Raw genomic sequence first — 23,387 nt, 5'->3', positions numbered from 1 at the left:
TAACCCAGAAGGACTTCAGCTGCCTCTGTTAACCAGCACTGAGCCTGATCCACCTGCACACATCATGTTATCAGTGACAGAAGTGTGGAAGTCAGTGTGTGATATGAAATCATTCAGCACTGTGTTTGAATAAAGAGGAAAAGGCACATTTATTACTGAGACAACCAAGTGATTATTCACTGAAAGCAGCTCTGAATACGTTTAATCCAGCAGAGCCCTGGAGTGGCAAAAGATGAAGCTGGAGAAGTGAGGTTAAAACATGTTGTTTTCTCTCTACAGACCGGTCTCGTTTCCTCTAATCATTCTGATCTTTTCTCTTTTTCTTCTTTCTTCCTTCTCCACATTTCCTTTTATCTGTCTTTATCTTTCTTTCCCTCTCCAATCTCTCCACCTCTCCCATCATCTCTATTCAGGAGGACCATTACGTCTCCAGATTCCAAGCTTTTGTTCAAATCCATTTCAACACCTTCCTCATCTTTTATGTATGTCGTCCTCCGTTCGCTCAGTTCTTTTCTTCCTCCCAGCTTATTGTGTGACTGATAAGGAAAATAGATTCAGCTCCTTTGACAAAGTGGGAGAGAGAACAGAGTTTCTGTGACCAACGCTGCTGAAAATGTTTAGTGTTTGGAAAAGGAAACATTGCTCTTGTACCTGCTCTTGACTGAAAGATGATGACAGGGCATTTTGTTGGGATCACCATGACAGTGAGTCAGTAGCTGCAGTCCTGTAGTTTTCTGTCCAGTGGCTGATCATGAAATACCTCACAGACTGATCCTCTCAGTATCCTCTACTACAGCACCAGTCTACCAGCTAATGGTCTATGTAACGAGGCTTGGTGCTCTTCCTGCTGCACAACAACTCCTCCTGTTGAGATCTGACTCTGGAGCAAAGCAGCACTGTTTCCTCTGCTGTCTCCTCTCCACATCCCATTGGCTGTAGCTCACAGCTGTTTAGTGTCCAGATAACTGAATCACTTCAGTTAACAAGTGGAGAGTTTGTGAGGCGGTTGTACACTGGACTGCACCCAACATCTGACATACACAGCCCTGCACACAGCCATACATCTGATACATAACAAGTCTCCTGACAATCCTCCTAAGAGTCAACATGATGTTAGTATAATGTGGATTTAGCCACAACACACACTTGAACACACACAGACCCACATATGGAGCCACAGAGCAAGTCTCATTTCCATCCTACTGTATCCTGAGTGTGTGTGATGTGTTTCTGTGGTGAATTACCATATAAATAACTGCCACTGCTTATCAAGCTTTGTTTAAGAAGCCAGAACAGAGAGACAGAGAGAGAAAGACTGAGAGAGGACACCTCGCTTACTTTACAAGCTGTGGCTAAAACTACTATCTCATCTTATTCTGACTAATACTTTTATATTTTTCTCTGTTGAATACATTCATTTATGTTCACATTGTGACAGCATTCTCCTCTGGAAGGTAACTGGTCAGCGAGGATGAACTATAGAAAGGAGATAATAGTGAACTAATTGTGCTTTAATTGTGTCTTTTCAGATCAGAGGTTTAATTACTGTGTCTTTGTCTTATTATGAGCAGATGATGACAGCAGGAGAGAGACAGATTGGTTTTTATGTCAGAAGAAATTCATCTGCTGCCAAAAGGAGTCTTTACACTGTCAGAGTGACAAACTGACTCATTGTTCAATGTACACTGAGTGAAGCAGGATGTGGAAAATCATTCCCGTGGACAATCTGCCCCGTCACACTAACCTGCTCCAACACACAGTCTGATCCAGCACAGTGTTTGTCCAGCAGCAGATATGTGGGACATATTCCAGCTGATAGGTGACAGCAGAGAGCGAGCTGTTAACACAACACAGTAGCTCCACTCTGGAGGAAGAAAATGGTCACTTCTTTCAAAATCCGGTTTGTTTCTGTCAAAATGGAATCAGCCCATTTCTACAAGCCCCATCTATTATGTATGTGGTGGCTTTAACTGCTGAACGCCTCATATTCTCACACAAACAATGATTAAACACACAGCACATTAGAGGCTACAGTATGTACAGACCATAAGCTTTGTCCTTTCCTAAACAGAGGTGTTGACCTACAGTGGTGGTCCTGCTGCTGCCTCCCTCCTCTGCTCTGTGAGGTCTGACTGAACGCTCCTTCTTCTCTCTCTACAGGTTTAAAGTGTGTCATTGGTTCTTATCTGCCTCACACCCTGCAGCAGGAGTCACACTGCATCCGTCACATCTGATGACACTTGACTTGTCCACAGAAACCTGAGAAATAAATGTAATGTAGCTCAGTGCTGATATGGATAACTTCCTCTACAGCTGAGAGGGTGGACATTTCAGAGTAAAACAGTTCAGGATCAGAATCAGAACTTTAAAAGATGAACGTGTGACAAATGCTTTAAAATACAGTGACAACTGGAATAGCACTCAATAGAGCGCATACCTCCGCCAAGACCCAACTGTCCCCTTTTGTACTCATTCATAGACAGCAACCATCTAAATATGCCTGATTCTTTCATCATGTTCCATGGATTATTCCCAGAGAAATGAACGAACATGTCATTGTTGCAATGTGTTCCTCTTTTCCAGATCTGCACCAACATTTAATGGGGTCTATTCAGGGCTGAGACTCATCCTTACTCCAAGTATTGTGGAAACATTTGAAGTAGTTTATCTGTAATTCTGCTGACAAACCAACCAACCAACAATCGGATACGGGTGAAAACATGACCTCCTTGAAATGAAGAAGGATGGATTTCATGTGAGACGTCATCTCCTCAGAAAAAGATCAAATATCAGTGATTGAATGAGGTTTAGTTTAATCCTTCATGACTGAGAGCAGAGTCCTGTTATACATGATATGTTTTAGGGACTGTGGTGTCTGAAGGTGTTCACTGGCTGTGATGTTTCTAACTGAAGACCCGAGTCTTAAATAACCTGTTTGTGTAGAAAACATTTTCATAACGTATTCAATTCTAATTATCTTGACTTTGTTGCACCTGTCCTCCTGACCTTGAAAATAACTTGTTTCTGTCCTTGTGACCCTGAAGTATCAATAATTCATTCTCATTCAGGATAATGAAGCTGTTTACTGTGCAGGGAGCAGCTTTGAGGAAGCACTCAGCAGACAGAAACACCAGGAACAACACACCACACTGAGCGTCTGTCTGATACTGAAATGTAATCTGTAGGAAATGTGGCTCATACTGTAGCTTTTATCACACAGTTAGAGCGCCAGAGTCAAAACAACTTTACTGTTGTTAAAAACGTGTAGTTCTCAACTTGATTATTTTGGTTAAGAACTGTAGTGATGAATATGCTTCAGGGATCAGAGGGTGTGTAGTGTGTAGTTCATCCAACCAGATGCATTAACCAGAGGATCTGTCATGTTCTCCATAGAGGTATCATCGATGGTGTCGTGTACTTTAGGAAAGGATGGAGTGTGACGATTCTGGGAAAATCAATTGTGAATTCAGCCCTCTGAAGTGCAGATAAATCTCTGTCAGGTGGAGTTACTCAGGCCTTCCTGCTGAACATATGCCCAACATGGAGTCTGATACAATTCACATGTAGTTTATAGGACTGTGAATGTTGGAACAATCATTTTATTTGTTTTCATGTATTTGTGTGAAAATGTGAAGACCTTGTTGAAGGAGTTTCCTGTGCTGAATCTGAGATTCATCAAAGTAATGTGAGGAAAAATGAACATTTTTGTGAACATGTGATTCAAATGAATATTCACTGAGGTGCTGACATTCATTGAGATGACTGCCTGTGTTTAGTGGAGGTGGTGAAACCTGGAGGAGGAGATTGTTCTCCTCTCTCTTCACTTCATTTGGTGTCTAATTAACACTGAAAGGCTAAAACGAGCTCAAACCACATGAAGCATTCAGTGTGGCTCATTTAAAGTTCTCTCTAGGAAGACTAATGTGCACGACATTACAGACATATGTTAAACAGTAACCTTAACTCACAGGACTGTCTGTAGTTATCACCATCTCACCATACTGTGAGGTAACATCACTGTTCAAACGTACTGTACGATTATGTGCTGTACTATAGAAATGTAAAACACACTAAACTTTCTCAATGAACAGAGAGAAAGACAGAACTAATGTCCACATGCTCCTCATCATATTTAACCAGCACACAGCAAAACAAGGATTCACCAAAGTAATCAAACTTCCTTATCTACACATGGGAGCTTCATGATTCCTCTCAGCACTACAAAATGATGTTTCCTACCGACGTGTGTCTCCAGCCAGAGTGTGTGTGACTCTCAGGGAGCTGTCAGTCTGCAGGGAGTTAAGGCCAGCTCTTCTCTCTGCTCTGCTGTTTCCTGCCGCCTGTCACAGGACCAGATGCTCCTGTTCACATGATCGCTACAAGCTCCGTCCTACCACCCACCCCAACAGCAGGGAGCACTTGGAGAGGAGGAAATGTTGATGTCAACACAAGTGTGCACTTATGTGTGTGTGTGTGTCCTCACATCTGCCCACATCTGTGTCAGTATGTGTTTATCTGTCAGTGTCTTCCCTTCAAATTAACAGTAATGTCGTCCAAGATAACTGTAAAGTTTTGACCACTGCTGGATTTAAAGGGAATCATCAATGTATGAGGAAAGTTTTTAGATTTTATGGTCAAGCAGTGAATAAAACTGCCTTCAACAACTAAAGTGCAGCATTCTGTTATTAAATGATCATCTCAGACCTGTCAGTACCTGTTCCTCTATCAGACAAGGAGGAAACAGGCCTCTGCACACATGAAGTTGTGTGATTGTGTTGGACTAGTGTGTGTGTGTTTGATGACAGTGTCGGCCTGCAGAACGATGATCATAAGGCGTGTTTCACTGAAGAGTCTGACATAAAGACCACGGGGAGGATGTAATGTTGAACCATTTCATGGACTAATTGCTCCGTCAGTCACAGAGCAGCAGAGAGAACGACTGTGAAGACGCTGGACTCCGTTTCAACCAGACAAAATCATTGTGGCTCAAACACTGCAGGAGTGTTCAGTATGTAGACATGTCTGTGTGTCTGTGCTGAACATGTGCATTACTCTTTATGTCACTGAGAGTCGAGCAGTAAAACTCTTCTCCGTGATGTTTAGACACAGACTGTCAGCAGCTCAATAAAGGAGAGGAGAGCAGAAATCTCCCTGATTGTGTTTTCACACACTGTCCTTTTTTTTCCTCCTTGAGAAAACTGATAATGTTTGAACAAAAGGTGAAAATTAGAATAAAAGCTTTTTCTGCCAGTCATTGTTCTCAGCTCTACAAGTCCAGAGCTCTTTAACAGAGAGTGGGAGAGTAAAAGCCAGAGACAGACACTCAGTACTCCACTACTGGACTGTGTGCAGAGGACACAGATCTTTGCTGGGTGAGATTTTATCTTCTTTCTCTTTGTTTCTTCTTGTCTCATATTTCTCTCTTGTTCCACCTTTCCCTCTCTGTATCTGTCGTTCTCTCTCTGCCTCTCTCTCCAGTGATAGATAGATGTATCAGGGCTTCATTACTTTCAGTCCTGTTGCAGTTCCATCTCATTTGTCACATCCATTATGCTGCGTTCAGACTGTCTTTTATAAGCAAACATTGGTTAAAGGTAATAGAAAAATGAGACTTGATTCTGGTAATTAGTTTGAGGAGGAGGAGCAGTGAGAGATAAAGTGCTCGAGGCAAAGTGCAAAGAAAATAAAGAAGAAATTATAGGATGATATATAGTGAATGTCTGACATTATTACTCAAAGATCTCAAGTGCACAGATGATCAATGTTGCTTCTGGAGCTGACGGTGTGTGTTGACCACACAAGTTGAGAGTGGAGGACAGAGAGGAGAGCAAGAAGAAGCAACAGGCAGTAAAATCATCAGAGTTTGAGATGTTTTGATTTCAAAGCAAACACGCTGCTGCAGCTGCTGCTGGGCCACAATAAAGGCTTAATATTTAGCTTTGGTTAGCCCAGCTAGGTTAGCCTGTGCACAGCAGCAACTGGGTGAAAAAAATCCTTTCACACCTTTTGACAGCAGGAATGAACTAATGAGTAAAGCCACCTGCTGTGGTCTGTAGCTGGAACAGAAACTCGTTCTGAGATACATGCACCTGGTTTGACTCTCCTGATCCATCAGAAGCTCACAAAAAGGTGCAATATGCTGTTTTAAGAAGGTGTCATCATCATCCAGCTAACTAAACCTGCAGGCTCATAAAGAAACAGCTGAGACTATTTACAAGCTCTCCAATGACACAGACAATGTTTAGAAAGTAGAAAATGTAACGATGATGTCAGCAAAGATCCCAGTTTTTATCAGTTGAAAGCAACTCAAACATCTCAGAGACACAACATCTCCTCATCCAGCTGCTCCTGAGACTGATGAACGGCACCACTCATCTTCAGGACCAGTCTGCATGACAACTAAAGACAGAAAGGTCAATAAATGTCTTTCAGAGACAAAAGACTGTCTACATCAGCCACTGCAACACATAAACAGAAGTAAAGATCAAAATGCTCCATTTTCTTTCTGCTCCAACAATTATATTTGATGACATCACAACATTTTTCATATTCATATAATTTGCTTTATGAGAGATTGATTTTTGACCAATTGTTCATCCTTCTGTGTAAACTGCATTAAATGATATGAGTGTGGACGAGAGATAGATGGATGGATGTGTTGCCTTTATAACAAACAGCAGATGCTCCCGGCCTGCATGTTTGCTGTATTCAGTGGAATCTGACAGTTTTTAACCACAGAAGTCTGGATCAATGCAGCGCTGCAGGAGAAATGTGTGGCTGTGGACTGAATAATACTCTTTCATCCTCCTGTTCACTGGAAGAATAAGAGTCAAACAAAGGATGGATACTGTCTGTGTGAAGCACAGAGTGATTACTGCTGACTTCAGATGAAGCTAGTGACGATTAGTGAGTGCAGTCTAATTACTGAAACAGACAGTAAACACACCCGCTGTAAACAGAGTTCATACTGTGTTGATAGTGAAGTATATTGATATTGTTCATGTCATGCAGTCTGTAAGGAACAGTCACAGAGCCACCTGCAGTATCATCCAGTCTAATGTGTAAGTGCATCAGCAGTGTGTCAGTACCACAGTACATTCAGGAACAGACTGTTGCCTCACAGCCACCAACAACCCAGCATGTGTGTCCATATGAGCAACAGACAGACTGGACTCAAGACTGCAGACACAAACTCAACACAAAGCAGCAGGAAACCAACCGAGATGAGCTCAGACTAAAGAGACAGCAGCTCTGCCCCAAACAGGTTTCTGCTGTTACACACAGAGCCACAGCAGGAGGAGCAGAAGGACTCTGTGCAGTTACATCAACCTGTTCATCAGAGTTACATTAGAGAGAAATCAGTGGAGCCACAGTCTGATTCTGAAGCTTCTTTCTCGTTGGACTACATCAGGAAGTTGTGATGGTGGCTCGTGGTTAAAGAAGAGAGAACAACGAGAACAAAAGGAACATCTGCTCAGAGGCAGGATGAGGGAGACAGTGAGGGCGTGTTAAAGATGTTACAGGAAACACCAGCCTTCACCACAGATATTCTCTATCCTGAGTAATTATCACATGTTCACAATGATTCTGCTTCTAGCCTCATGAAGTTCGATCTGCTCACCACTGCCAACACCAGCAGATGTTGAGGAAAGAAATGTGCCAGAGGTCGTTTCTCTCTGATATTTCACCTCAAAGTCTTTTATAATCACAGAAAATACGTCTGACTGCACTCTCCTTCTCACTGAGGCTGAATCACTGAAGACTAAGAAATGTTAAACTAACTGAACTTTACATTTTAAAGCTGCTGTTGGCAGAACTATGAAAAGTGCAGTTTATCCTCAACCTCGAGTGAAAACTAACATTTAACTCATTTTATCTGACTGTAGCTCCTCACCTCCAAAGGTCCATATAGTGGAAACACATGCTGATCTCTGAGACAAACTGATGCTGCTCAGCCAGCTACAGTCTGACAGAAGAAATATGGAACAGCCAGACAAGTTTAACAGAGCCAAAATGTTGGCTGGCTGCCTGCCTACATTACATCATAGACATTCACACAGGAGGAGGACTGAACATCTATAATCAATACTGCATCTATACTGCAGCAGGAGCTTCTGACTGCATGTTTAGTTTCCTCCATGAATGTTTCATCCTGTTCTGCACACACTCAGTAAAACTGTGAAACAGTCTTATATTGTTATCAGCTGATGACGTGTCCAGTTTTCATCTTTTCTCATCATCGCTCCTTTATGAAGCCGTCTGTTAATGTAATCTGATTAACTTTGTATTCAAGTAAAATCTGATTCAAGTCATACAGGAATAAACAACTTCCTGATTTGTGTTACTACGTTTACTCCATTTGTTTACAGTGACAGATTGATTGTTGTCACATCAGAGACAGTTTCTAATTCATTTCCTCCACTTGTTTCTCTCTCATAAAGCTTCTCTGACAAACACAGCAGCGATGATAAATGATGAGCAGCCTTGTTAGAGGAAGACAGAGGAGGTGGAACAGCTACCTGTGATTGTAATGATGCTCAGCAGATGAAGAGCACTTATACACTGAACAAAGAACAATGAGAGCAGCTTGTTCACTTCAATGAGAAGCTAAAAGACCAGAGTTAAGCTGGATCAAAAGAGGGAAGCAGATGCTGGTTCTCAGACAGAGACTGGTTCACACAGATGTTTCCTATGACACATAAATGATGCTTTTATTTTGAAAGAAGCCAATGTGACAGTAACATGTAGTTATATGGACCATGCTGCCTTTGACTAACACGCACAGTAATGAGTGGTTGTTGGAGGCAGGTGGCAGCTTTTGTATGTTGGCACAGTTGGACGTCTCATTATCTGGTGTGGGAATCATTTTACAAAACATAAAGCTTAAATCAAAAGCAAAAATCTAAAGTAATCCACATCACATGATGCAGAGCACTCAGGAAATGTACGAGTCAGACTGAGTCTGTCATTACAGACAGTTACTCTGAGTTTAACAAAGCTGCAATCAGAGACTTTTCACTGCAGGTGAGAACAAACCCACCTCATTATATTTCCTCTTCAGAGATGTTTTACACTGTTCAGTCCACACACACTGTTTCTATTATACAACAGTAGGAAGGCTGTAGTCACAATGTGAACAAGAGACAGATCCTGGATCTGCTCTGTAGACAGAGAGTGATGAACAACAGGACACTGACAGCAGCTGATTTTACTGCTGTGAGCCCTGCAGACCTGCAGATTAAACTCTGTTGGATGTCATATCTCAGTGTGTCACCTGATGACATCATCAGTCCAACGTGATGACGCTCTGATTTCCAGGTTAGGGAGAAAATATGTTTACTAATATTGATTTTTCAGTGTAAAATCACTGCAGTAGCACAGAGGTGGATTTCCCCTCCATTTTGAATTCCTGACCTTGAGCTGTTTTCATTCATAGTTTATGAGTCCAGCCTTCAGTATTTCAGTGTTCACAAGTAAAGCTGGATGTCGGTGTGAAGCAAAAGTCTATTTGTGTCAGACTCAGTATTTTAAACAGGCATTGTTCAGGCCAGGCAGGGGTCCTCTGTGCTGTGACTGACAGAGGGAGAATAACAAGGCCTCCTTCTCATCCTTCATGACTTTCTCTCTGCTGAGTGACAGCATGGTTGGTTGGTAGTCTCACCAAGAAGAGCAGGGAGCAGCACTTGTGAATAAAGGTTTGTTGAACCGAGCTGCAGTTATAAACAGGTGGTTGATCCAGGCTCTTCAGCACTATGGACAGAGACACTCACAGTCTGACTCACCAGTTTCAACACTCGCATATAATAACTGATATATTTTATGAAAGTTGGACATCTCTGGATATTTTGTGACATGACTACCCTGCAGTGTAGTTCAGAGGGCCACAGAGCAGTGATTAATGCGCTGCACTGCTGTACTGCTCCACTTGATCACAAATGAAAGACTACAGCTCGTTTCAGTTCGGAGCAGTGAAATTTACTGAAACTCACCAAATGTGTGTGAAAAAAGATAAATAAACAGCCCTTTTTATCTGCAGCCTACGAGAAAACACATGAGTTTGACTTCTGGTCATTGACGTAATCTGATTACATTTGTATTCACCAGCACAAACACAAGGTCTCTTTGTCTGGGATCCAAATGAAACATGTAGCTTTAGGGCTGACGGATGGAAAAGAGCTTGATTAGACTGGAGTCAGTGCTGTGTGTCCAGTGTTTCATTTGGAGAGAGCATGAAGAGGCTGTAATGATTCAGCTGGCAGCAGGTTCACATTCACTGATTCAAAGTGGAGATACTGCTGATAGTGAACATTTGTTGTCTGTGCTGTGACGTGAAAAATACTCTCTAGCTCTCCATTTGTATTCTGAGGCCAGTTCAGTGTGTTCAGAGGTGGAAATACTGTGTGTGGTGTTTGTGTTGTGTTCATGTGCAGCTCTGACATCACATAGTTAAATGTCAACTGTTGGCATCGTGACATTTCTGACACATTCGAGGACTCTAACAGAGGATTCACAGCACAGTGGGACACTTCAGTCCACAGGGAGTGTTGACATCTGACTTTGAATACAAGAAGAAATCACACTTAATGACATGAGGGCTGGTGTCTCTAAAGAAGAGAACAATGTGAGTTAACAGAGATGGAATAATGAATTTCTGCCTCACTGCCTTTAAATTACAGCGTGATGTTTCTTTGCTGTGACTGAGCCAACAGCTGCTGCGTCACTTCATAAATGAGAGAACGGAGGAGAGAAGATGATCGATAGCCACTGAGAGGAGAATAGTGGGATGTTGTTGTGACTGTGGTCTCAGTGTTCAGTCGTCTGAAACATCAACAGGTTTAGATAAACAGCCACTGATGTGAAGGCTCATTAATTTAAAGCTGCACTTGGGGAATTAATGTTTTTACAGTCAGAAATGGACTGAAATTATATTTTTACACAGACAAAGAAAAGCACAGAGCAAACAACACATCATTAAAATGTGGGCTGGTGTGACTCAAAGGCTTCTTCATGTGTTATCTGTTCTTAACTTCACAGACACAGCAGGCTGATGAGAACTGAAGAAAAAAAGACAAGACGTGAGGAAAACTGATAAATGAGGATTTTTTCGGTCACAATAAAAACTGTAAAACCAACGTTACATTGCTGCTCGTCTCCCACATGTTATGAACTTACTGTTCGACAAACAGAGGTCAGACCCAGGACCCTGAGGATGACCCTCCACTGTAACTCTGGACCTCTCAGGCAGTGACAGCTTGTGCAGCACACTGCACCTGAACCCAGCAGCACTCTGGACAACCCAGTATGTCTGAACCCTCCTACTGCAAACATCCTGACCTGCACACAGACAGCCTGCTCTACCTGCCTGATGTAACTGTCTCAGGCTCAGAGTAACAAAGCAGAGCAAACCCTCCTTTCAACCAGAACACATCAAGCTTTCCACGACTTTCAGCTAAATAACAGCTTTGGTGAAAAAGTTCTCCTTGTTTGGGACTTTTGTTCAGCTCTCAAAATGTTTGTTTCACTGGAGACGTTTCTACTCGTCACAGCAGGAAGAGCACAGGTGTAATTAATCACATTAACGAGGTTCTGTCCCACTGTAGTATCTGGTTCAGTCAGTGAGAGAGCAAACACACCAACAGAGCCCAACAAGCACCGTTAGTGTTGTTAGTGACACCTGAGACTTTCCTGCTGTAACATCTCAAAATATGAGTCATGTAAAAGTCACAGAACTGCTGGTGAAAGATTCAACTGTGTTTGCTGTGTTTTTCCCTCAATACATGTGACAAACACATCTGTCACTCTTCATCCTGATGTGTTTGTTCTTGTAAAAGTTAAGTCTTATTATTGTTATTATTATTATTATTATTATTATTATTATTATTATTATTATTACTATATATGAAATAACACCTGCAATCATTGACTGAATAAACAGCTTTTTAGTCATCACCAGTGAGGTATTCTTCTATCTTCTTCTATTCTTTAAATTCTACTTCTTGCACATCTTTGTCAGGGAATCACAACAATAATGCATCTGAATTTATATTAATACCTCACCCAGTTTATTGTAATCACCTCTCCGGCTCTTTTTATGTCATTGTCTAGTCAGGCCGGTTGAGGCAGCAGAGGAGGAGAGAGACAGTGAGGATCAACACTGCCATGTTATTCAGTGTTTTTAAGATCACCACACCAAGAAGACTCTAAAAACCCTGTGGTGAAGAAGGTGTTGACCAACAGAGATGGCACCAGCAGGAGGTGGCTGATGTAATGAACGTCACGCTTTGTTTTGTTTTGTATGCCTGGCCTTCACCGAGGTAACTGACTCCAGCTTTTTCTAGACTGGAATCTCTTCCTGAACAGAAGAGCATGAAAAAAGAAAATAAATGTAAAAGAAACAAAAACCAAAGGCAGTGAAAAGCTCAGCTGCAGTGTGTGTGTGTGTCCGTCCTCGACCCCCCACTGAGCCGCTGAGGTGGAGGGTGTTCAAATAACTATAATTAGGAGGAAACAGTCAGTGACAGGGCTGCTCTGTGCTGGCCTTAGCAATGTTTCCATTAGACAGAAACAGTCCAATAAATGATTTAACATGAGAGCTGTTAGATAAGATCTGACATTTTACATGCGCTCCACAGTTTGCATCAAATGGTTTCATTAGAAATGAGGTACAATTCAGTCTGTTTGATATGGAAACAAAAGGATCACATCATAAATATATGTTTGTTTATAATGTTGTTCACCAGACTGCAGTGTGAGAGTACATCCATAAATACACAATACATCCTTTACTGTATCTTCTTTATTTACAATACGAAGGATGAAACTCACAAATGTTCATGGTCTGTTTCACCTGGAGAATACTTTCCAAAGTCATGTACCAGAAACATTATTATGAAAGTTCTGTCTGTGTTTTCTCAGTAATTTGCTGTGTGAAGCTCTGTGAAGCGTAATTTCAAGTCAATCTACAGTCATACTGTCTCTGCTCAGAGAGGTCACAGAGACCTTGTAGAGACTGTGTGACGGGCAGAGTTGCACAAGTATTGCATGTCTGACTGTTATTATGTAGAATGAGTGAAGAGAAGCATCAACAGTGTGTGAAGATGGACACATGAAAGTGGAGCTCTACAGTGAAACAACTTGTTATGCAGGACGAGATGAGAGAAACACACACACACACACACACACACACACACACACACACACACACACACACTGCACTACGCTTCTTTTAGAGAAAAGGTGAATACAAACATGAGAGACTGAACGACTTTGAGCTGAAGAGAAGGAAAAGAGAGAACGAGGGAGGAGGACAAGGACAGAAAGGTGAGAGTGTCACAACCCACGAGCGACTCTGCATTCATGGAGGAAAGAGACTGTTCTGAATGTTGTGAATACTGTGAGAGGCAAAGACAGAGCAGAGGAGGAGACAGAGTACAACTACAAACAGCCACTGGCAGCTCAGCATGAACAGGAAACATGTTTCCTTTAAAAACTGTCAGAAAGAGATAAAAGCCTCTCAAGTCAAATGTTCTACTGAAAGAAACGTCTCTTCTTTTCCATCATAGCAGATTATTATTCACTGAAACAAACATCACACTTAGACACATTACTGTATATTTTATACTAAACTAAAGGAAGACTTCATTCATTTATGTTATGCTAAAAGTATGGATGGACAAAATCTCTGCTACACTCTGCCTCCACCTCAGCAGCCCTCTGCCTGCTGGTTTGACCCTGTTGAGTCTGTGGTGGCTGTTAAAGCATTAACACAGCAGTGTTGCTGCTCTGGCTCGGCTCTGTGTGGACACACAGGTGATGTGTAATGTGCTCCCAGCTATATCTTCAGCAGAGACAGAAAAACTGGATCACCATTTGTTGCAATAATTGGTTTATGTTAAAATGTTCCTGAGCGATACTGAAGGCCGACTGAAAAGCCCATTTCCCTCCATGTCTTCACTGCATTATAACTTCCCATGGGTCACTGAGCCATGGTGATATCTGAAGGAGATTCTCTCAGGCGTTGGTATCCACAGAGAGGTCCACCTTCTTTCTATACAAAATCACTTTACAATGCCTCCAGGAACAGGAAGTTGATTCAGTGATGCAGATAATGTATTAGAAATAGACTTTGTACTTCATTAAACTAAAGTGAGGGTGTAAGTGGATCCTCATGGTGACCTCACTGACCAACCTTACTGCTCTGTACCAAATATTCATGAGAGCTAACAAAAAGATTCAGGACTTTAAAAGTTGTCACAACATGGTGTGTTAAATTATTGTTTACATAGAAACTGTGATGTAAACTGTGATGGTAATTGGCAACTAGCGTGAGTTAAAATCAGAGTGTGTGGAGCATCTGTTCCATTTACACACTGTCTTCACATCTGATGTGTTACAACAAAAACAAAACAGCAAAGAGAAATAAGAAGAAGAGTCAAATAGTTTAAACAGGAGTTTCCCATAAAAAGCTTCATACTTATAAACATTGCAAAGACTAAAAAGAGAAGAAAATTATCACTTGATCAAATGTAACATGACTGATGAGTGACACACATCTGGATCGACAGTCATCAACCAGCTGTGTAAAGACTCGTCTCCTCCATGACTCCAACTGTGTACATAATATCTGTGAATGTATCCGTCCACACGCTGTAGAGACATGAGCCTTGAGACTTGGTGAGTTTTGAAAAGTCTTTGGCACATGAATTAAAGAGATGTTCAGAAATATGTCTTTTGTAAACACCTCATCTTGTATGATCACTTGTTGATTGAAGCTTGTTCCACTCAACTGCACGGCCTCCAAAAAGTCCCCTGTGGAGTTTTTATTGAATGTGAGAGGGCTCATTATGGACTGAATGGATTGCAAAGACACTTGATGGTCATTTCAAGCAGCAGGCAGCAGACAAACACTCATCAGAAGGCCTCTTCCCCTCGCTCTGACAAAGAGATGCAGCCCAGGTCAGCCTCTGTACAAGAACACATTACTTCAACACTGCTGGGACTGAAGTGTGTTGGACAGCAGCACAAAATAACTTCAATTTAATGACGTCCAATCACAGACACATTTGGAAGTTCTAGAAATTTTAGCATGAATATTTTAAAAGCTGAAATCACTGAGTGTTTAACTGATTCATCAGCACATTAACAGTGTGGAGAAAATATGCAAATATGTTTCATTTTGTGAAAGTTACTCACAGTCGAGAAATTTCTGATTTCAACTTTGATTTGAAAAAAAGAGAGACAGAGAGAGAACCTGATAACAACACTTTCACTACAATAAGAGACGGAACAGTTCTTTATATGGAGACATTTTCAGTGGAAGTAAACTATGTGGAGCTGAAAGATGTTATAAAGCAGGAAGTGCATCAGACGGGATAATTACTGTGAGAGATCGTGTGAGAAAAGAGGAGACGGGTGGCTTCCATCCCTCTTGTTGCTTCTCTGATGGAAACAGAAGAAATCAAATCAGCCCCATGGTTAAACTGCAGGGCTGATGGACAGTACCAGTGAACTGAAGGAAACTCTGCAGCTCATTCACAAATGAGAAAACACGTCATTGGTCATCAGTTAGTGTGTTGACCTGTAACACACTGGCTTATTGTTCTTGTCCTCAGTCTGAATACTGCTGGTTTAATATCATGTCAGATACTGCAGCTGATCACAACCACCTGCTGTCTCAGCGGGAAATCATCACTCATTAAGTCACCAGAAAATAAATGAACTGTATTATTCTTTTCTTCTGCAGTAACTTCCTGTTGATCCACAGACAGACGCTGGTGTTTGAACGCTCTCTGCTTTCACAGCAAACAAAGTATAAACCCAAGATTTTCATATTTAAAAATTGTCCTAGTTTTGACTCATTCAGTTTCTGCAAAGGTGCATCGTGCACACATGAACAAGTTTAAAATGCTTTGAAAATGAATTGTGCCTGAAGGAAAGAAGAGAAAACCTCTTATCTCCACAGTCTTTAGTGAGAAAGATAACATGTACTTTCACACTTAAACTGATTAAACAGCCTGTTAATGTCTCAAATAAACAGCTGCCCGGGTGTCAAACCTCCACCCAGCTGTGCTCATCACACACATGCACACCGCTCTCACACCAAACTACTACAGCTGCTCAGGAGAGGAGTGATACTGCCTCCTTTAATGTAGTAAGAGCTCCATCAGCTGTGTGAGATATAAACAGGCCTTATGGGAGCTTTCAAACACTCCCCTGCCTCCATCCACTCTAATATGAAACTGATAAAGAGAATAATACATGTGTGATGCAGAGCCAGAGCACTGAGATATAGAACATGAGAGAAAATACATCTGGACTGATTGGTGACTCATAGATGTCAAAGCATGACCTGTGGACCACACAATACACAATCTATTGACTGACCTGGGATCAGAGCAGAACTGGAGCAACGACACTTTACTGGCTGTCACTTTATCAAGTGATCCAGTGCTGACACTCAACTTTACAACATTAAATTCATATATTATTGTAAATATTATGTGTGTATGTGTGTGTGCACATGTGTGAATATGTGGAGGGCAGTCAGCCTGATAAGAGGCTCTTAGCGAGACAAGCAGCTGTTGAGTCACTGTGTCACTGAGCAGAACAACATCAACATGCTGCTGTTGATCCCATTGATCATTTTCCCTGAAGGACGGAGCTCATAAGACACATTTTCCAGCTCTGTCCAGACTCACATCTCTCCCTCATGGGATCACTCACGGTGGTACACACACATAAGTCTTTAAAGTTAAACTCGTGAGGTTCTGATTCTGTTCACAGGTCCAGGTGAAGGTGAAGGTTTTCACACAAAGATGATTTTGTCTTTAGTGAGACTCAGCCGGCCAAATCCTGGAAAATCCAGTCGATATAAGAAAGAGCTGATGATATCTCCCTTTCTGAACGGTTTTAACTGCTGCTTTGGGTTTAGAGAGAAGCTGTGGCTCTGTGGGTTTTTTCTCTCCGTCCACCCTTCAACAAAGCCATGAAGTCATCTTCTCTCCTGAACTGTGTAACTGAGGCTCAAAGACGGAACAAGAGTGGAGAGGCTTTCAGCAGGATGATCAGCATCGGACAACTAAACAGCCTGAACAGTTTCCACCTCACACACAGTCCAAGACAATGACTCAATAAGAGAAACTCTGTGGTTCTGTTGGTCAAACTTACTGACAGATGTTCTGGATGTTTTTGTTTTTTAATGTTTAAGATTTCAGATATTATAAGAAATTCATCAAAGGACAAACTTGTTTTGGTCTGTTGGTGAACTGAAGCCATTTTAACTGTGTGAACACGTCTGTGTTTTTTCACTGAAGATTTACAGTCAACTTTGTCCACATGCAGCGACGCAGTGTGAGGACCACACATCTCTCTCTCTTCCTCACAGTTTACATTTCATCTCTCTGCCTCACTGTTTGTCTTTTTCTATCTGTCTTCTTCTTCTTCTCATGGGAGGAGAAACTCTCACCTGTGGTTCTGTCACTTTTCTACTTATTTGCACTGCCTTTCTCCATTTTCCTCATTTTCTTTCACACTCTACCGGCTCTGTTGTCACAGTGACTGATCATTTCAGAGAGCTTTGTTTACACCACTGTGAAGCACCAAATGTTCAGCCCCCAGGAACTCATATGTGCATCTAAAAGATCAGCTCTTCTTCAGCGGTTTTGTCTTTCTACTCTCTGCTGTTCTATATTCCAAATACATTTTTGTCATTAGAAAAACTCTTTGCTAAATGTCTTCATGAATAATTGTGATGAGGTTTTAAAGGGAGGCCGGTGGTGACAGTCCTGTGAAAGAGCATCTGTTAGCCAACAACACCAGAAGGCAGAAACAGGAGGGACCATTTGAAGAATCACCATCATTGACATTCACTCACATCAGGAAACAAATGCTTCGTCTGATTGTTGAGTCAAAGTAATGAACGTCAAACCTTCCAGATTATTGTATGTTTCTTCACATTAATGAGGTAACAAACTACATTAAGACTTCACATCTCAAGGTAGGGAGCCTTAAAGTTCAGCCTTGAGATGTGTCCTCATTAGATTACACAAGGCTGTATATAAAAACTGAATAAAAGTCATTCTGGTCATAAAAAAATCCACAAAATGTTGCTCTGTGCTCTTAGTTCATCACTTTCACCCACTTATCATTATCATATCTTATATTTTCTTTTAAGAGAATACTATAACACACTGTAACATCTACTTAAAACTATTACGAGTGGAAGATAAATGACAAACCTCATGATTATAATATTGTTGTACTTTTGGATAATAATCAGCAGGTCTGATACACTAGACAGATCTCAGCAGCTCAGCTCCATGAGGCTGACTTTAAACCACTGTGAGACTTGGAAATATGAGATGGAGGCTGAATTTAACAACATGACAGTGACTCATAACAACAGAAAATGGAGGTAATTGAACAAAAAGCACCAGCTGTCCTTTAAATATCTCCTCACTGTCTCTGTTGAAGTGTCTTTGGGAACTATTTGTCTGTTTCCTCGTCTCTCTGCAGTTTCTGACTTCATTTCTGTCAGTCCGCTCTGCAGCCACAGCAGCCTGTCCTCTGAGCTCCTTCAACACCTGCAGCTGGAGGACAGGTTCGGTCACTGCGAGCTGTCTATCATCTCCTCTGTCCTCCCTGTATTCAACTCCAGCAGAGAGGTGGAGCTGTGCTCCCAGCATCCTGTTTTAAACACTGACTTATTATTTATTGAGCTATCAGTCAGGGCCGAGATGATTCACTGACTCCAGTCTGAATAAAAGCTGACATTATGGAAACGTTCAGGTACCTCCTGCATGTGGAACAGCTCAGCTGGAAAATTAAACACAGAATTGTTCTCATTATAAATGAATGGTTGGTAAATGTACTGTCTATGATGATGGTAATTAAACTGGTCCAATGATTCAGTCATGCGTCTCTAAAAGGTTCCCCTCCATAATATTGGTCAGTGCTCCAACATATTAATACTGATGAATCAGCAGCCTCAGTAGTGCAGAGGAGATAAAGTGATGCTGAGCTGCTGGTGGAGTTCAGCTTTCTGCTGCAGACGCTCCAATAAGGTCAAAGGTCATTCTGCACATCAACAGTCACTTGAGCATTGAGCTTTATGTATTATAGAGATCATAAGTGAAATGTAACAATGGTTTGTTGAAAAGTGTATTATTGTAAAGTAACTGCAGTGACTGAACACTGCACTCTATAGTGTTAGGAGATGTTAATGACATATTACAGATGAGGGTGTCAGCCTCAGAAAGACAATCTTATAAAATCATGGAGGTTAGAATACACATTTCCATCACAGTCTCAGGATTGTCTCAGTGAACTGTTTTTAATCTGTTGTGATTAAATCTGTCATTTTGAACAATCGTTCTCTAATCTGATTGCAGCCCTCTCATAATTCTCCTGCTGTGTCAATCAGTGTGTAAATATTCAATGTATTCCACTTGAGAAGTAAAATAATCCTTCATTACCGAGTGACAAACAAAGCCTGCAGAGCTTTCAGCTCATCAACAGAGAAAATTACCATCTTTTCATCTTCACATGGTGAGAAAAATAATGAGCTTCAACGTGAGCAGAGCGTTTACATTCAGAGCAAATTGGAGTTGGCACTGTTTCCACTGAGATCACACTTGTTAGCACGTCTCTGTCTTTTCTGTAGTAACTGTAACAAAAGCTGGTATAGAAAAGCTTCCTCAACATTTAATTGATGATAAAAGATGCTTTAACATTGTCACTGATAAACTGACTGTAAGTGTTGAATGAACACAGAGAAGCAGCATCCAGTCTTCAGCCTCCAGCAGCCCACCAACCAGTTAGAACCAAGAATTACAACATCTAGAAGAAATATCTCCATGGACAGCTACAGTATATCTGCCTTGTCACAGCGAGCTGCTCCAACACACAGTGTAATCTGCTGCAGCACTTCTTATATACAGCAAACAGAAAGTGTTCCAGCTGAACGGTGACAAGGAGAGAGCTGTTAAACCTGCTGAGCTGTGACAGAGAACTGACCTGAGCCTCCTCCTCCTCAACCAAAACACTTTTAAAGGAGCATTTCAACAATGTTTATTTTCTCCACCAGTCCTTCGTCTCTCCCTCTCTCCTCATCTCCATAACATCAACCTCTCTACTGTTTTCCTTTTGTTTATTTTCTAGGTCACATTCAGGGACAACTTCCAGACTACACACCAGTGATTGGGGACAGCTTGTCCTCTTTGTTTCACATAAAAAAATCCTATTTTGTTTTGCTGTAGGTCTGTGCTGAGCTCAGTGTAAATGTGTATTACTTCTCCTCCTCATCAATAGTCCATCAGACAGTTTAGCAGCCTCTCATATGAGCAGACAGGACATGTTGGTCTACAGTGGTGGTCCTGCTGCTGTCTCTCTCCTCTGCTCTGTGACATGTGACCTCCACTCAGACTCATTCTTCTCTCTTCACACGTCTACAGCTACACAACAGATGCCAGAGCTTTTCACTGCTTCCTGTTTGCCTTTCCCCCTGCAGCAGGAGTCCAATCACATTTCTCACATCTGCTGCTGCATGTCCACAGAAAGCCAAGAAATAAATGTAATGTGTCTCAGTGCTGAGAATAATAAGCTTCTCTGTAGCTGGAGGGATGAGATTTAACTGTAAAATCTTACATGAGACACATTTTTTAAAAAGTGATAGTAAAGGTTTCAGGGAATAAAATAAAGAAGGGGAGAAAAAAAACATGTTATCACTTCATCAGAGAGTGAGCAGTTTGTGGTTCAGCTGTGTGGTTGAGCAGAAGACTCCAGAAGACAAGATATCATGCAATAGACCACATACATATAATATAATATAATATAATGTAATATAGCTGACATCTGCCAGCTGCACATGGCTGAGGTTATAGAAGAAGAGATATCACACTGCTGAACTCAACAACACAGATGTGGCTTCAAAACTGTGTCTTAAAGTTGAGTCAACACGTCTCTGAAAAACTCTTATCAAAATGTTAGCATGACAAGCTCACAGAGCTGTATGATGACACTGATGAAGGAAAGCAAAATACGTTTTTAATTGTTGAAGTCTTGTAAGTCTTGTGTCAGAGGTCAAATATCTAATAAAAGACACACATCCTGCACAACCTTCATCGTTTCCCCACAAAGTGAAAACAAATCTTCCAAAGTGACAAAAAGTCCACCGAGACAAATCTACTGTATAAATGTGTATGTGTGACTCTGCAGATAAAATGCAAATCAGAAGTCACAGCTAAAGCTAAATCTGAGAGCTCCACTTTAATTTCCCATTAAGACGTGTGATTCACTGTGACAGTCGTGGTTAAACAAGCTGAGAGGGTCATTATCAACCTGCAAACAATCTGACAGTCATTTCACATATGAGGAGAAAATAAGTTCAACACCTGCAGAAAGTTACTTCACAGATAAACATGATGACAGTTGTGATATACAGTACGTGAGCTGAATATTTTATTCATTAGAGTTCAGTATTACATTAGTTTGAGGACTCTAAGGAATACAGTCTCATCTACTTCAAGAGTGCTCAAGTGTTTAATATGTTGGAAGAATACAGTGTGATCATCTGAGAAGCTTTCATGTGTCTACCTGTGATAAACAGAGGGAATATGGCTGTATCAGTAGGAGTGTGCTGTTTATCATTTATTTACTTTTTTCAATGAGCACAATATCAGCATGAAAAGTTAAACTGTCCGTCCGTCCTTTGTCATATAAATGACTCTCTGCTCCAGATGGACGTTACAGATGTGAGGTGGACGAGTCTACAGATGTTTCTCTGATACAATAAGAGCATGTTTACTTTGCTGTTGAACAAAACTCTGAATAATGAGAATATGCTACCTGAGAGGTCCAGCTGCTTTAATCAACACCTGCTTTAAAAGAGAGAAAAAATCTGGAGTGGAGATTTAATGAAAAGTTGATCAACAGCAGCCGAACGTGTTGACCGGACTCTTCCGATCTTCTCCAGGGAGGAAACTTTCAGTCTGTTCATGTTGTTGTGGACTTGAGGAATCTGTTTCCTTCTTCAGAGTTCTTCCTGTTGGAAAACTCAATTTACATTCAAGTCTGACTTTGACCTTTGAAATGAGGAATCCTCATTGAAATGTAGAGCTGCTGTAACCTTCATCTCTCAGTTGTCTTTTGAGCTCGAGGCTTGACTTTAAATTTCAATATTTGAATCTTAAGTGAATATAAAGGGCTGCTCTTAAAATATCATCTTAACATGCTCACAGGGCAGAACAGTTTCCTGTCTTTTATGATGAGGAGACAGTTATTGTTCTTAATGTATTCTCTCTTTAGATTACACATAAATATATCTTATAAAGCTTTATCTACTATATAAATGCTAGTTATAATAGTTGATATAAACTAAATGTTATATTTTAAATTCTAAGTAATAATATAACATAATATAATAATATAGGATTTATTTTGTTTGGTAAAGAACTTTGTAGCTGTACAGAAAAGTGTCAAACAACAAATAAAGTAGATTATTTATAAGCATCAAACAGGTAAACACGGTGGAGTGCAGTCCCAAATAAGATAATCTCAACAAAAAAATCTTGATAACTGATGAACTTTTGTAGGAATCAAGTTCACAGTTTGGTTTTACAAGTTGTGTCAGTCTCTAATGAAGCTGAATGTGTTTTCTTCACATTACACGACACTGTGGAGTCCCTGCAGGCTGAAGTCAACAGCTCAGTGGCCTTGAACAGAGCAAAGCGCTCAACATGAGAATGACTTTGTAAATACAGGGATTACTGCAGCTAAAGCTGAACACAGACCCGTCTGACAGTGGAAGTACGCAGCTTGAGATCAATGGAGCAAAAACATCTTGTAACTCAGTGACAGCACTGCAGATCTCCAGAGGTACAACTGCTCTGTGACGAGTGTGTGACTGCATGAAACACTGTGATTTAACATCAGATATGAATGGGTTCAAGTTGTTAGTTTAGTTTTTAATAGACAACATTACAGCTGCATGGCTGACATATTGGTTATCAACATGTTGAGTTCATTAACTACAGGCTGTAATTTAAAGGAAGTGACAGCACAGAGAGATGAGGTGCAAACAGCTGACAGATGGATGCTGGTTGTTGGTGGGAGGTGAGATGCATCATCAGCAGGACGAGCAGCAGCAGAAACAACTTAAACACACCGTTATGACACAAACACAGACGCTCCGAAGCGTCAAGTCACTTGTATATGTTTATTCTATGACAAATAATGAAATGCATCTGTGTGACAAAATGAGCCAATCACATCTGAGCTTTAACCAGACGGAGGTGACATCATGAGACTTAGGAAACCAAACCAAAGCCGGTCCGGACCCTGCTGAGCCCCCCGCACTGTAATCACATCAGCTAATTCTGATGAGGACAATC

This window comes from Pagrus major, chromosome 2 (genome assembly GCF_040436345.1).
Source record: "Pagrus major chromosome 2, Pma_NU_1.0".
Taxonomy (NCBI): Eukaryota; Metazoa; Chordata; class Actinopteri; order Spariformes; family Sparidae; genus Pagrus; species Pagrus major.
This window is presented reverse-complemented; position numbering follows the sequence as displayed.